Here is a 13500-nt window from a genome sequence, read left to right as displayed (position 1 = left end):
CAGAAAAATAATCTATAACAGAAGTTGGAAAAGGGAAGGAATAAAAGAACCCCATCCTTTTCTTCTCCATTGTGTTAAATCCCTACTTCCCTTATTAATTTCATCATGTACAAATTGACAACCTCATTAGGAGTTAACAATTGGTCATATACTAAATTTGGTTATTCCCTCATTTTAGATAAAATCAGGCTAAATTACACTCTGGAAAACAGTGCGGAGGTTCCTCAAAAAATTAAAAATAGAACTACCTTACAACTCATCAATTGCACTGCTAGGTATTTATCCAAAGGATACAGGAGAGCTGATTTGAAGGGGGCACATGCACCCTAATGTTTATAGCAGCACTATCGACAATAGCCAAAGTATGGAAAGAGCCCGAACATCCATCAACTGATGAATGGATAAAGAAGATATGGTATATATACAGACAATGGAATATTACTCGGTGATCAAAAATAATGAAATCTTGCCATTTGCAACAATGTGGATGCAACTAGAGCGTATTATGCTAAGTGAAATAAATCAGTCAGAGAAAGACAAATATATGATTTCAGTCACACATGAAATTTATGATATAAAACAGATGAACATAAGGGAAGGGAAGCAAAAATAATATAAAAACAGAGAGGGAGACAAACTATAAGAGACTTTTTTTTATAAATTAAAAAACATTTTTTTAATGTTTATTTTATTTAATGTTCATTTTCGAGAGACAGAGAGACACAGCGTGAGTGGGGGAGGGGCAGAGAGAGGGAGACACGGAATCTGAAGCAGGCTCCAGGCTCTGAGCTGTCAGCCTAGAGCCCGACACAGGCGGGGCTCGAACCCACCAACTGTGAGATCATGACCTGAGCTGAAGTTGGATGTGTAACCGACTGAACAACCCAGAAGCTTCCATAAGAGACTCTTAGAACTTTTTTTTAAAAATTAATTTATTTTTGAAAGAGAGGGAAAGACAACATGCACAAGTGGGGTAGAAAGAGAGAGACAGGGAGAGAGAGAGAGAGAGACGGAATCCCGAGCAGGCTCCACACTCTCAGTGCAGAGCCCAATGCAGGGTTCTAACCCACAAGTTGTGAGATCATGACCTGAGCCAAAGTCAGACGCTTAACTGACTGAGCCACCCAGGTGCTCCAAGAGACTCTTAAGCACAGAGAACAAACTGAGGGTTGCTGAAGGGGCTGTGGGTGGGGGGGTGGGCTAAAGGGCGATGGGCAATAAGGAGGACACTTGTTGGGATGAGCATTGGGTGTTATATGTAAGCGATGAATCACGAAACTCTATTCCTGAAAAAAAAATTTTTAATTTCATTAAAAAAAATGAGGCTCAATTATATACCAATAGACCTTACAACCTCATTAATTCAGAGCAACACTTTGTATTCCGTGACACTATTGACAAAGATGGTTGAGGTTTAATGCCACTTGAATTTAAGAAAACTGGTAATGTATTCAAGATTCCAGATTACAAAAGAGAATATTTAAATTACTTGAGACAATCATTTTAAGGATCTCAAGTACTTCTCAAGCTACTCACACCCATTTACTTGCAAATACACTCAGGTAAATTACTCTTATTTGTCCATTAAGTCTGTTCTCAAAACAATTCTTTCAGTCAGTATTTTATGCTCAAGTTTCTGTTGAAAATAATAAATGTTTATTGCAAGTCTGCACATATAGAACATTTGAATTTTGCTTAAATTAAGATGAAAGTTTTTTCCTGTCTTTTGATTAACGAGGTAGATTTCTATTGTAAAGAGGAGTCCAGCATTAAATCCTTACTAAATGCAACACAAGGCTCTAGCTGACCTCCTGCTGACCTTAGGTGACAGCATATACTCCATAGTAAGAACTATCCCCATTCATGGTGATTCTAGTTCTCAGAGTAAGCAGAATCTAGATTTGTTTTTGCACTTTACATTTATCAGGAGGGTGTGTTCCGACAAGATAAATGGTACATAATGAAGAAACAGACGGCTTACTAAAACTACACGTAACACACGTTTCTTTGGCTTATTACTAAGTTCTCTTTTTTCTGTGGCAGATGAAGGCTAATTTTACCGAGTGATTGATCTATGTAACTGCCTAGGTTACAGAATACACACAAAAGAGGGGCCAGTTTATGCCTTGATCTCTTCTCGGACAGATAGCTTCGATGAGCTCATCCTTGGTCTGAGGGGACTCCTCAAGGCACCGTGTGCTTCCTTGGCCTCAGCTCTGCTGGTCTCAGCCTAGTTGGAGATTCCTGGGGGCTGCTTCTATTATCAACTAGTGATGTGTTTGTTGCAGGAGAATCCACCTGCTCTTGGACATGCTCCCCTTCACTTACGGGTACAGGCTGTGATACAGGTGACTGCCAGTCTTAAGATTTGCAGTGTCTTCTGAGCAGCCAGCACAGAGTTCTCATTCTCCTCATCCACATAATCTCAGATATTTGAGCATTGGCAGTACGCTTTGGCTTACCTGTGTCTGGATGCTTGCCCTTGTCTAGCATCAAGCCTGGGAATGGACAGTCATGGGCTTGTAGATGATCAGGCCATCCTCGATCAGCTTTGGGATCTGCTGACTAGAGTTGGTATTGGCTATTTCTCTGGTCTTATAGGGGTCCAATCAGATCTTCTTCTCGCCATAACAGAGGATGCCGGAGGCCGGCCTCTTCTGAACCCTGTACATACTGACGGCTGCTACCACAGCACAGAGAAAAAAGTAAATTATCTGATTTTTTTAAAAATTACATTATCTTTTTTTCTTTTCACAAAAGAATTATATTACATGTTCACGATAGCAGAATAAAATATGATTTTTATTACTTTTGTTAATATTACATGAGAACATTTTACTTTTTTTAATTTAAATTTTTTAATTTTTACTTATTTTTGAGAGAGAGAGACAACGTGAGCAAGGGAGGGGGCAGAGAGAGAGGGAGACACAGAATCCAAAGCAGGCTCCAGGCTCTGAGCTGTCAGCATAGAGCTCGATGTGGGGCTCGAACTCACAGACCTCAAGATCATGCATGACCTGAGCTGAAGTTGGCAGCTTAACAGACTGAGCCACCCAGGTGGCCCATAGGACACCTCTGAACTTCTAATAAGCTACTAAGCGATGACAATTTTGAAGAAGGGATATAGTATGTGGTGTTTCTCAAATTAATTTGATAATATAATTATTTTTCCATGGAGCATTTTCTAGCTCAAGCATTGTACTGAACTCACCTAGCCCACTTTGGTCCCCAAAAATACTGCCTGTGGGAGTTCATCTGCGAGGTAGAAGAGCAGGTCCCCTGCCCAGGCCTGATGTCATTACCCAAGATGACAGGGAGGTACAAAGCAATGCTGAAAGCCAGCGCCCACGACTAAGGCCTCAGGACACACCAAGGGAAGCCCTGGGTGTCCTTGGAGGGACTCTGAAAGTCTCTTTGCCATAAGAGGGTCCCCTTCACAAACCTGTCTGAAAGGACATGGGAGAGTCAGGGGAGTATCTGCAATCGAGCTGCTAGACGAATATCTCTGCTCCACCAGGTCAATAAAATGCTTCCGGATCTCGAAACAAAACCAGACCAAACAAAAAACAAAAAACAAAAAAACTTTTTTTTGTCTGTGAATACAAAGATAATGTTTTTGAAATAGAGGTAGCTCCGCTTAACCAACAAGAAGGCATGCAAGGTGTAGCCTGGAGAGAGGAAAGGGACAGATCTGGGGTAGATGTTACACTAGACACTCAATGTTTAATATCGGTGGTGGTTGTTGATTCTGCTGCTCAGCAAATATGCAGGTGCCCACATTGTACCTTGTAGGCCCCTTTGTTGGTGGCACCGTGTGACCAGTCCCAGCTAATGAAATGTGGTTGAGAGGATGTGTGTCAGTTTGAAATCTGGCATTTAACTGCCCCTGTGAGATTGTCCTTTCCCTCTGCCAGGGCAGCCCGCAATGTGATATCTAGCTGTTCGCCATCAGTCTCTGTTCCTGAGTAAGGGAATGGCTGCATGGGAGTAGAACCACAGCTATTGTAGCTCAAGAGAGAAACAAACCTTTGTCATTTTGAGCTGGGATTTGTGGGATTATTTGTTATTTATCCTGTTTATCCTGACTGATACAGTGTCTTATTTCATCTAGACTACCAACATTCAAAGCAGGCAACTTTGTTGTATGTGTAATTGATATGAAAATGAAGACTTTGAGAGGCTAAATAATTTATGGCCAAGCTTACACTGCCAGAATTTGAACTGTCTCATTCCAAAGCCCATTGTATTTCCACTGTACTGCTGTGACTAAAGTATTTTGAAATATAACTCATTAGACTTACTAAGTGCTTAGAGAGCAGTAGGTGTTAGACAAATATTTGTTGAACAATGTTGCTCATGTCCCTGAACTACTCTTTCACTGATGCCTGGGGTAGGACTCTTTTATTGTGCCAGCCAAGTATACTTCAAGAGGCTAAGGAGAAGACTGGCTGTAAAATTTCCTTGGGGGGTCTTCAGGAATTTAAGATTCATGGTAATTTCAAATCCAGGGATAAATAAACAGAACAGTTTAAATTGTCCAAAAGCTAATTTTGGAGTCCCATTTCTATCTGCTTCAAAATTCTTTATCCATAACTTCTCTAAATCCTGATATTGTGAAAGTCATTTTGCTCATATTTTGAAAATCAGTACTCTAGTTTTTCCATAGAAGCAGGGAGATGGACATAATGTCTTTCTACATTTTAGTAATTTGGCAAATCACATAGGAAGTATACTTTCATTTAGTCACTTTAAGCATTCAGATTTGAGAAGAAATTGGGTGCCTCTAATTTTTAGTCCTTTATTCACTCTTTTGTGTCACTTGACAAATAATTGTTAAGGGTACTGTGCTAAGCACTGGAGAGGCAGCAAGGATAAAATAGACACAAATCTCTGCTTTCCTGGATCCTGTATTTTAGTAGGAGAGACAGATAACAGCCAGATCAAATAGAGAGAGTTAGATGGTGGAGAAAAATTAAGCAGAGATAGATACAGCTTGTGAGTGATGGGGAAGAAGGATGTAATTTACAGAGTATGGCTTTGGAGGGTCTTACGGAGAAAGGGGAATTTGAATAAAGCCATACAGAGGATGGAATAGCCAGCCAGTTGGCCAGGTGTAAGAAGCACATTCCAAGGTCATGGAACAGCAAGAGTAATGGCCTTGAGACAGCAGTTTGCCTAGTATAGTCAAGAATAATCAGGAAGTCACTGTGGCTACCGTAAAGTGAAGGCGAGGATTTTTGTCTGTCTTGTTCACCATGAATTCCCACCCTTGCAGTTAGCATTGCGCCTGGCACATAGTAGGCACTCCATAAATGTATGTTGAATAAATGAACCAATCAGTGGGCAAAGGGAATAAATGGGAGGCCTAAGAGGATTTAATTTTTATCTTATGTGTGCATGTGTATATATACTTTTTTTAATAAAAAAAGACTTAAGGCAAATATGACCAGATGTTAACAGTAATCAATTCTGAGTTGTGAGAAAGTACATTGCGCTTAATTTTTTAAAAACTTTTTAATGTTTATTTATATTTTAGAGAGAGAGAGAGAGAAAGCGGGGGAGTGGCAGAGAGAGAGGGAGACAGAATCCGAAGCAGGCTCCAGGCTCCAAGGTGTCAGCACAGAGCCTGACGCGGGGCTCGAACCCACAAACTGAGATCATGACCAGAGCTGAAGTCAGACACTTAACTGACTGAACCACCCAGGAGCCCCGCACTTAGTTTTTTAAATGTCTATTTTTTTTTTAATTTTTTTAACATTTTATTTATTTTTGAGACAGGGAGAGACAGAGCATGAACGGGGGAGGGTCAGAGAGAAAGGGAGACACAGACTGAAACAGGCTCCAGGCTCTGAGCTGTCAGCACAGAGCCCGACGCGGGGCTCGAACTCACGGACCGTGAGATCATGGCCTGAGCCGAAGTCGGACGCTTAACCGACTGAGCCACCCAGGCGCCCCTAAATGTCTATTTTTAAACTTCTAAAATTATAATAACAAACAAACAACCAAAAATTCTAAAAATGCCACGTAAAATCTCACATCCCACAAATGAAGTGGGTGCTACGGGGCTTGGTATTTTTACCTGCTAATTCATGTTACGCTACCTAGCTGTGAGGCGGTTGGTGTTATGACTCTTTGACAACCGTGAAAACTGAAGCTCAGAGAGGTTAAGTGAGTTGACCAAGGCCATATACAACTGGAAAAAGAAGAGCTGAACTTGGCATATAGATTTTTTGGCTCTAATTCCAGTGCTTTTTTTTTTCAATACCATCCTACATATAAGATATATATGAAACAGACTTTTCTACACATATAAACTAAGAAATATATTTAATTTGTTGCATGTAGTAAGTAAGTAGCAAGAAAAACAAACCGGTGTAAAATTTCAATAATATGAGTTGATGCTATTAATATTTGTTCTGAAAACAAAGCATTCTGAATTTACATCTTATAGTCATTCTGCTGATCATTCCTTCTTTCTTTCTATACCTCTAATTGACATATATACTATTCACCCACTTCCTAGCCCTCTAAACACATACTACAGACTTCCTCTGTCTCTTAGTTATTCTAGTACTAAAGCCCCATGTCTGGGTTACATAAGGCTGCTGGGCTGAACCAAAGAAGCAGTTCTAATCCAGTCTGGTTAGCCTGTCCCATGTGCACCGGGCAGTCCTGATGAAAATCAGAATTACACATTGTACTTGTTTCCACAGTTTACATTTACATACATTTTCCCAACAGAATAAGATCCCTTATGTATGTAATTTCTTTCTTTCTTTCTTTCAAGGGCTTAGTAAATCAGTAGTGCTATAAGATGCAGGTTGAGAGGGAAATGTATCCCACTTATTAAGAATGAGGATAGGAATGGAATAAGTAAAAGTTGGCAAAACATAAAAGGCCAGTGATCTCAAGGATGCCCTGGAGATTGTAGATCTCTATATATAAGTAGATCAATGCAAATTAAAGCAAATGCTTTATTGGAAAGATCTGATGCTTTAATTTAAAACACAGACTGCATTGTGGATTGTAATGGTATTCTACTTCCCCCTTAAGAGTGCCCTGCATTTGAGAAAATGCAAAAACGTTCTCCTAGGCAAACACAAGGAGTCCCCCTCTGCTGCTTCTGCTAAGACAATAACTGAGTTAGGTAGGCAGAGCTGGAGTCACCTTGGGAGGGTACCACACATCGAGTGTGAAGAAAGAAATGTAATACCCAAGAAACTGCTTTGCCTCACACATCCTTTATGGCCAGGTGCACTAATGTCCCAGAACCAAAGCTGACCCTGTTGTCCTCAGCCAAAATGATTTTCTTCATCGAATGTATTTATGATGGCTTTAAAAAAAAACGCTGTAGAAGTTAAGAGTAAAATTTAAAAGTTTCTGTGAGAGCCAGGTTTTAAGACTGAAAGTCAGAAGAGAGAAGCTGGAGATCCAGTATTTCCACTAACTGACTCTGTGATTTTGGGGCAAGTCGTTCTGGCTCGCCTAGCCAGACAAACATGCAAGGGTGTCTGTCAGCTCTAGTTCCACTGTAATTTGTTACCTACAAAAGTTGCTCCCATGAGATAAGCTTCTCAAGTGAGAGAACACAGGAAAGAGTTCATCGCTCTCTCTTCCTAACCAAGTGTTTAAAAAAAAATTTTTTTTTTCATTTTATTTTTGAGAGACAAAGACGGAGCATGAGCCACGGGGAGGGGCAGAGGGAGAGAGAATCCTAAGCAGCCTCTACACTCAGCATCTCGGAGCTCAGTGAGGGGCTCGATCCCGTGGCCCTGGTGGGATCAGGACCTGAGCTGACATCGAGTCTGATGCTCAACCAACTGGGCCACCCGGGTGCCCCCAAGTGTTTAAGTTTTTAATCAAAAAGTTATTTTTTACATATGTTAGTTTTTCAGATGAGTGAAGTCTGTATTTTTCAAAGGGGAAAAAAGATGATTTTCTGGGATTGTCTAACACTATTTATAATATTGTAGTTGATTAAAAAAATAATAACTAGATGACTGGATCTTGATGTTAACTAATAACTAAATCCAATCAGCAAAGTTTGGCTTTACTACTGCTTCCGTCAGCACCTATATTAAGTGAGGTCTTAGTTACAGGTTTGGTCCCTCTATAGACCATTAATTATGCCCCAAAATATCTATTTCTAATTTGTTGCCTTGAAAAGATAGGTTGTTAATCACAGGAGGTACACTGAATGCATATAAAGATGGCTCGGGATGGACCATCCCCACCGCTGGGAAAAGCATCTATTCCACCTTATAACCATCTTGATGCTGACATTTACATCCCATAGTCATCAAAAGTTCAAATTAATCTGTCAAGCAGAAAGCATCAAACAAGGGTCAGTGAATTGGAATAAACCCATTTACTTTGAGATTAAAAAAATAAAAGCCCCCATACTTCTGAAAGTGTTTTTGAGATATCATTTTGAATGAAGAGTCATCAGATGAAAAGATAGTGCTTAGTTCCCAAGCTGTGTCCTGTAGAAAGATCGTTAATTCTATAAATATGCAAACCATTGCCATGTTTTTGGTGGATCCGGGCCATCACTGCCACATATGGAGGGAGGAATCTCTAATACTACACGGTGCTCTTTTGTATGAAACCATTGACCTTTCATTTCTCTTATTAGGACTAAATTGCATTTTAAACATTTATACAGAGTTCTCATTGCTTTTCTTCCTTTTTGGGGGTTTGTATTTTACAGAAGGTATATGAAGATATTTATTCCAAAAAACTACATTTCATATGAGAAAAACCACATTTACATGATATCCAGACTATTTTAACCAACTCTAGTTTTTATATCTCTTCCAATTTTTATTGATAATTTTTTCTTCCTGCAACCCACAGTCATGTAGAGGTCCCTTTCTATTTTCTCCCTTACCAACAAGTATCCAACCTTAGGCTTCTTTTCAGTAAAAAATATGTCTATATCACTTATTTTCATTCTTCCTATTAATTTGGATCTCCTTTTCCCATAAACTTGCAAATAAACGTATAACAGACCCTAATTTGGAATTGATTCCTGAAAAAGAATTCTAGTTCTAAAGGTATTTAATCTCTTTTCTATGAGCCTTTGGAAATAAAGTTAAAGGTCATTCCTTTACTTGTACATACAGAGAATATAGTTTTTATAGCATTTGAAAAATACATCTTCAAAAATACACCTTTAGAAGAAACATGCCCAAAAGCACATACAACGTAAGTGTTGCAAGCATCTTTAAATAGCACTGTCTTCATCTAAGCAAGGCTCTATGGCCTGACTAGTTCCTATTCAGAAGCCTTTGCTTGTTTTTCTTTATATGGGGGAGTGTTGGGTGGAAGGAAACAAAGAAAGCTAGAAATGTAAAATAATCCTCCAGGCTACTTACTTCCAGGAACCATCTTTTGTATCTCATAAGATAACATCTCCACCTAGTGAGGTTTTAAGGATCTTACAGCAACTCCTAGAAATTGTTTAGTTGTGTGAACTTTTCAGACTAATATGTCTTAACACGATTTCATCTAGTTTAACCTTGACACGTGTATTTAGAGTTACTGAGAAATGAGACAGCATCAACATGAAAATAAATAACGTGCGTAATCTCTTTCTGGAGAAATGCATGAGCAGTTACAAATAGTAATCAATACGATAGAACAATTATCACCTTAGCAGTTCTTGAGGTAAAGAATTGCCATGTTAAAAAAAGAAAAGGCAGCCAAATAGTTACATTCTATGTCTGATTTTCTAGTTACTTAATTTATCATTATTATTTGTGTAGGCATATATAGCCTATATACATGAGATTGGAGGTATTTATTAACAGAAGGGCAGTCTAGGAAGGTATTTGTTAAGCTTCCACTTAACATTCTCTGGGCATTATGCCACTTGTTTCTGGACACATTTTGAGACAGTATAGCCTAATGGTTATATCTGCAGGGTTCAAAGCCAAAATAAACTTACTTGCTGAACGACCTTGAACAAACTACTTAAGCTCTCTTTCTGGGTTTCCCCACCTGAAACATGCAACTACACGGGTCTAGTACCTTTGCCAAAGTTACTGCTAGAATTAAATGAACTAATATACGAAACTAGATTACAGTTGCCTCTGGCACACAAGTGCTCAATATTTGTCAACATTATTTTTAATTAATCCTCCCAATCCCCATTTTAAATTGGGGCTCAGAGAAGTTGTATCACACCCACAAAATGATAACAGGGATCTTAGCCCAGAGCTGTCCAAGTCCTTGCTAATTCCTACCGTTGGGGGAGGGGTAGTACATACGCGCGGCTTGTTAAAATTTAGTACATTTATTCGTGGAGACAACAAACTGAAATCACTAGTGTGGAAAAAAGCACCTCGAAGTTGGGTATTAGGGCACCAGTGTTATTGCGTAATCCAATGGATTATTCTGGGCGTCAAGTTCTTCATCTGTTAAAGCAGAACTATGTGATCTAGTTTCTTTCCAGTCTTACTATTCTGTGAGTCTATTAGTCTACAGAATTGGTACCTAAAGCCGTTTTTCTTTGCCATTTAAACTCAAGCTCTATCTTCAAAGGAAGCAAAATTCAAGGCGTGTATGCAGAATAACGCACAACTGTATCTAAGAAAGTTGGTTTTATATAAGGGTAGTAGTACCTGGTTCTTCAGCTCTGACAACGTCATCTCTCCCCAAACTGAATCAGGCCTGAATCAGGCCTACTAGGTCTCTCGATTCAGCCCATTCTCCTAGGCATTTAAACCACTTAATTTCTACATGTTCGTCCTATCTGAAAATCCTCAGCAAATTAGCCTTATACCGCCCCATCCCCCATCCCCACACTGAAAGACGTCTAAACTAGGAGTTTAAGACTTGAAAACTCCGTCAAATGAGAAGAGCCTTTAAAATGTATCTACATTTCCCCCTAAGTAAAAGGAGTATGTTAAAATCATAGTGTTTGTTTCCCCACACCCTAACAAAACACGCAGGATTTTCTTTTGGCAACACTACATGTATGCCCACCCCCTAAAACTCGCTCTCCTTTCCCAATTGGCTAAAGTGCCTGTCACTCCAAGCACTTTTACGCCCCTCCGAGAGCCTCATTCGGGTAAAAACCTTCATCCCGCCCACTCTCCACTCCCTACTCCTCCCTGAAGCTGGTCACTGATTGGTTGGGGCTCCACTCCGCGTGGGGCTGCCTAGGCCACTGCCCCGGCGCCTGCTGGGAGACAAACCAAGGCGCGAGGACGGCTCGAGCTCTTCCCGGTGGCCTCCCCCGCTACGGCGACCCCCCTCCCCCGCTCCGACCGATTGGTCCCCGAAACGGTGGCGGCGGTTTGTGGTCGTTGGTCCCAGGGATTTAGGACCAACATTTGAAGCCCCGAAGGGGTGAGGAGGGGATGGGGACAGCGGGGTCACAACCAAACCGCTAGTAACGGCTGGAGACCCCGCCTTCCGGCCGCAAAAGGCCCAGTCCGATACACTGTTACGCCAGATACGCAGTGGGGACTCACGCCCCTCTGGAGGCAGTGTCTGCGGGATTCGCCCTCCTCACTACCCTGCCCCGTCGAGCATAGGGAGGGCTAGAGTCATTGACGCGGTTCCCCAGCCCCAGAGGGCATCTTTTGACCCGATAGCTCTTGCCGTCACAGTTTGCGCCGCGTGGTCCCAGCCGTCCAGTCCCCCAGCTCCAGTTGTCGTCGGGGGCCCCTTGGCGGCTCCTTCCGCCCCTCGGGGGCCCTGCCCTCTCTCTGCTTTATTTCCGCTCTTCCCCGACATCTTCCGGCCGCTTCCCACCTGCTGCCCTCCATGTTCTCCTAGCACTGCCTCCGTCGACCGCCACACGTCAAGGGCGTCTGGCCGTTGTGGCGCCCGCGCGTCCCCTGTAGAGCCTTTGGGACGACGTCCGGGGCGTCCCGACTGCTGGGTGAGATTTGGCAATCCTGTCGTCGTTTTCATTGAGTTCTAACTGGGATGAGCCTCGAACTTTCCTCTGCCTTTGACTCTTCCTGTTTATTCCCCAAGTGCTCTCTTGTGTGTAGGGTCTTGAACAGTGGAAGGCTGTGGGTGTTTGGGAAAGATAACTGACCCCCTTCTCTCCCGCGACACGCCGCGGCAGGCAGCCATGGACGGTAGTACACGCAGTAGTACCATTTGTGTTTCCTAAAGTCAGATAGTTTTAATTACAAACCTTTTAAATATTTTCTTTGGGGGGGGGGGTTCTAGAAAGACCACTGAACGTGATGTCAGGAGACCTGGGATTTAATAATCCTTGCATTGATGTTAATTGTGAGATCCTTGGGGAGCCAGGACCAATTATTTGGGCACCAGTTGCCTTATATGTGAATTTAGTTAATGTTGAAGTTTCTTTAAGCTCTCTCTTTACATTCTTGACAAATAATCTATTGTCTTTATAATAGGCGACGATTCTAATATAGGCCAGTATTGTAGAGGGACTATCAGGAGGAGCTTTTTAAGACTTGGCTTCTCTTTAGAAATCTGTTCGCTTTGTGTTTGATAATGGCGTTAGAACCAGGCAGCAGGATGTGTTCAATGTATAAATAACATATTCACGTGTTGGTAGTATTTTCCTTATTTAAATAACAGGAAGATATTTTCATTTCAAGAATCACTACAATGTATATTTGAGCAGTTGGACAGACTTCCATACAGAGCCTTTCAGAATTAAAGCTCCTTAATCATCTTTAATGATATTCTTTCCAAGGTGCACATATAAAACATTCGTTTTTAAAAATTTGCACCTGTGTGCCATAATGGACATAAAGATGACTATTAGTGCTGCAATTGCTAAATATTAGCAGTGCTTTAGTTTCTGTTTAAGGCACTGCTTTAATTGCTAATTTTCATTTAAGAGGGTAGAATATTGGATTTGAACATTATTGCCAAAGATTATGATACATATCAACGTCTGAAATATAAGCATGTGTATTATTGGATCTGTTATGAGTTAAGAAATATTAATAACAATATGCCCAATTTATGGACTGATATTAAGCCTCCTATTTTTAATGGTGTCATTTTTGTTGTTAAAAAACAGACATGTCGGTTTAAGGAGGGTTTGTGAATACAAATCAAATACTTGATGTAAAATCTGTCCAGATTTGTGTATTAATGCTGGGTCGTGTCTTATTTTACTACCTGATTGTTGCTAAAACGAAATCAGTGAGAGAAGAAAATGTGATATCTATGTTCAAATTATAATAGATTTTGGATGAAAGCTTATAGGAGCTTTCCTTTTCCTTTTCCTTTATGTAAGGAATATCACTGTATTATTGTGTAGTAGCATACAAGAATTTTGGTTCTATTGTAGGTATCTTTATACTAAATTCAAAGAATTTTGTGTTCAATGCAATATTTAAAAAATTGTTAATTAAATAATTAAAAAGTACTCTCTACGGTATTACTAAAAGTTGTGAAACACCCAGTACCAACACTTTTATTCATTATATATTTAACTTCTAGGAATAATGTGTCCTCATTATTTAATAAAAATAATTTAAAATGGAATTGAGC

At 40.5% G+C, this 13500-nt stretch overlaps 1 protein-coding gene across 5 annotated transcripts in view; it reads left to right on the top strand.

Moving 5' to 3' along the window:
- The first annotated feature begins 11254 nt into the window (after nt 1–11254).
- Nucleotides 11255–13500, top strand: part of RBM46 (RNA binding motif protein 46) — a 48988-nt gene continuing 46742 nt past the window's right edge. For 3 of the 5 annotated variants that reach the window (XR_008421652.1, XM_053901175.1, XM_053901174.1), the window contains exon 1: nt 11399–11893. The gene's annotated coding sequence lies outside the window, so the exon portion shown is untranslated. Of the gene's footprint in view, nt 11356–11397; nt 11894–13500 lie in introns of those variants that run through there. The other 2 variants (XM_019441183.2, XM_019441184.2) reach the window with 2 other exon arrangements.

This window comes from Panthera pardus, unplaced genomic scaffold (genome assembly GCF_024362965.1).
Source record: "Panthera pardus isolate Hobbes unplaced genomic scaffold, ASM2436296v1 HiC_scaffold_13, whole genome shotgun sequence".
Lineage (NCBI taxonomy): Eukaryota > Metazoa > Chordata > Mammalia > Carnivora > Felidae > Panthera > Panthera pardus.
This window is presented reverse-complemented; position numbering and strand designations above follow the sequence as displayed.